Source organism: Phoenix dactylifera, chromosome 7 (assembly GCF_051530095.1).
Source record: "Phoenix dactylifera cultivar Ajwa chromosome 7, Ajwa_hap1_PhDact_Kaust_v1.1, whole genome shotgun sequence".
NCBI classification, from domain to species: Eukaryota; Viridiplantae; Streptophyta; class Magnoliopsida; order Arecales; family Arecaceae; genus Phoenix; species Phoenix dactylifera.
Genome location: NC_143196.1, coordinates 14652275 through 14655216, shown reverse-complemented (window position 1 = coordinate 14655216; position 2942 = coordinate 14652275). Strand labels below are relative to the sequence as shown.

Below are 2942 nucleotides of genomic sequence, written 5' to 3'. Positions count from 1 at the left end.
TAAAGCCCTTTCTGTAAAGGAGTTCGATTATCACAAATCAAAGATGGGTATAAGATATTGTACAAATTGACTTTAGTCCAAGTGGGAGTTGTTGGGAATTATATCCCAAAGCCAATTTTTTAATTGTAAGAAATTGGATTATGTATATGTTTTATTAAAATGAATAAAAATTTATTCTAGCAATTTTCTATTCATCACAAGTGTTACATCTTCAAATTGAACTCCTGTGTATTGTGATGAAGTCCTTAGGACTAATTTAGTGGATAAAAGAGGTTTTATCATTTAGTCCTTAAACCAGTTCACGACCAAATGACGAGCTGTCAATTGGACGATAGCTATGTCAAGTATAGGCCATTGTGTACCATTTAGTTGGTTGTCCTCTTAAACCAAGGAGTGTAGAGACACTGTATGGCATACAGGTGAGGTGTAGGAGTACATCGTCACTGAACAGTGACTCACCTGCGTAGCACTCCACTATCGGGAGTTAGCTTGCAAAGCGTATGGACATAAGTACCCCTTAGACCTGAGACTGTCACGATGACTTGCAAGCAGCTCACTGTACTTAGGCACAGGATGACCTGAATTTCTAATTCAGGGATCAGAAGGATGCTGGGTGCAGTCAAGTACTCGCAAAATCTGTGTATGAGTCAAGATGGGATTGACCGCTCCAGATTATAGGATTTGATATCTCGCTGTATTTCAATTCAATAAAACCTTGGCCAGGGTAAACCAAGTGATAGGTTACTTGATTTGATTATTTGAAATACACTATGGATGACCGGACCCAGAGGTCGACAGTCCACTTTGAGGTCATCTTGAGCATCGATGGTCATAGGGATGAATTATGCAACAACCATACGTCTAGGTTCTTGAATGTTGCTTTGCATATTCGACCTATCCGGACGTCGGGTATCATTGCTAGATGGTCACCTCGATTAGTGCATGGAGTAGTCCATGTACTACCGGCTTAGTGTTCGAACCTATCGGAGTCACGCACATTAGTCAAACTAAGTAGGAAGGTCTTGACCCAATTTAATTAAGAATTAAATTGTGGGTCATTTGGAATTTGGTTCTGTCTATGTTCAGCTAGCACTGAACATGAGGTACATGCTAAATTTCATGGATGAACAACTAATTAAGTCTGTATTTCGGGTCAATAAAGTTTCAATTAATGTAATTGAACTTGATCAGGACTCAATTGTTGAGATTGGATTTGATTGAGTCTAAATTAGTGCAATTGGGCTCGATCACGATTTAATTGGAATTTAATTTCGTATTTATTCTGATCTAAGTCGGACTTGGATCGAGCCGAAACTGGACCCAATTGAATCCCCCATGAGTCGGACTCATGTGGAATTTTTCCGGGTCAAAAATCATTCAAATAGGCTGTCAATTTGGTTTAGAACCAAATAGGCTTGCTTTATTACAAAATGGGCTAACCCATTTCCTATTTGGCTAATCCCATTTGAATGGTGAACGGCTGACTTGTTTTAAACTCCTGTGGACCCATGGACCCTTAAGCTCATGGACCCTTAAGAGATGCTTGTGAGCCGCGATGGAAAAGAAACACCTGGGAAGCAAAAACAGAGTCTTCTCCGTCCTTGGTTCAACGCCACGCCGTGCCACCATCCGGACTCCGTTCGGCTTGCTATCTGGACCGGAATGTTCGGTTTTGAACCGGCTACATTCTGGTTCATTTAGATTTTCAAAATCTGGCACGTTTTCATGGATTCACTAGTTTTTTTTTTTCCACTGTTTGTTTTGAAACAAACGTTATGAAATTCATCATGAATGAATTCTTTAATGCTTGGCCAATAATGCCTCTTAACTCCTCTCAGCATTGGCCTACTTGTAGGCCACCGTATCCTCTTGAAGAAGAGAGAGGAAGAGAATTTTCTTGAGAAGAAATTGTCAGACAGAGAAGGAGATTTGATTCTGTGAAGAAGAAGAAGAAGAGAGAGGAAGGAGTCCTTTCTCTCTGGTGGTTTGGAGTTCGGCCCAGATCCGGTGTCCTCTCCTCCCTTCCATTCCCTCTGTGATCAGGATCAAGAGACGGGCATCTGTGGCCCAGGCGTGCTGTGAAGAAACGGGAGAAAAGAAACCGAAGAAAGAAAGAAAGAGAAGAAAGAAAGAAAGAGAAAAGGAAAGGTCCTTTTTCTGGATTTCTTTTCTTCCAAGGGTCCTTTTTGCAAAAGATTGTTTTGTACGAGTAAAGACATCATCCAACCTTCTTGCGAAGTTTGACGTGCGTGCAAAGTAGAGGGCTTGCAGATCCAGGCCTCGCAGAGCTACCTTCAAGGATCTAGATCCGGATCCAGATCCAGATTTCCTCGACCAACTTCCGCTGCGGGCTTGAGGTAATTTTACATAAAAGTTAAATTAAATATTTATAATTGTTATAAATAAAATAAATAAAAATTTTAAAACTGATTTTTCATGCTTGGCGTTCGATTTTATCGGACAACTCGGAAGATTTTTTCCTTCAGTTTTCATTGAGATTTTCAAATAATTTCCATGCTTCATGCTCATTTTTAAGCATGAAAGTTTTTCCACAAGAAGCATCAATCATCTGACGGTTTCGTTCAGGCAACCCATCATAAAAGCATTGCACTTATTGCCACTTGGGTATTTGATGATGCGGGCATTTTCGGATTAGGTCCCGAAATCTCTCCCAGGTTTTATAAAATTCTTCTCCCTCAGTTTGGGAGAAGCTTGTGATGGCACATCTAAACTGGTTCGTTCTTCCTATAGGAAAGTATTTTTTAAGAAATTCTTGTTGCATTTGATCCCAGGAACAAATCGAAATGGCTTCTAAAGAATTCAGCCATTGCTTGGCTCTGTCTTTAAGGGAGAAGGGGAATAATCTAAGTTTCAGAGCATCATCAGTGAAGTTCTGAATCTTGACAGTGGTGCAGATTTCAAGAAATTCATCTAGGTGTTTA

At 40.2% G+C, this 2942-nt stretch overlaps 1 non-coding gene across 1 annotated transcript; it reads left to right on the top strand.

The window, feature by feature from the left end:
* The first annotated feature begins 2627 nt into the window (after nucleotides 1-2627).
* LOC120105482 (small nucleolar RNA R71) lies at nucleotides 2628-2733 on the top strand. The gene has a single exon (XR_005507888.1). It is a non-coding gene; the product is annotated as a small nucleolar RNA R71 (small nucleolar RNA).
* Nucleotides 2734-2942: the final 209 nt, after the last annotated feature.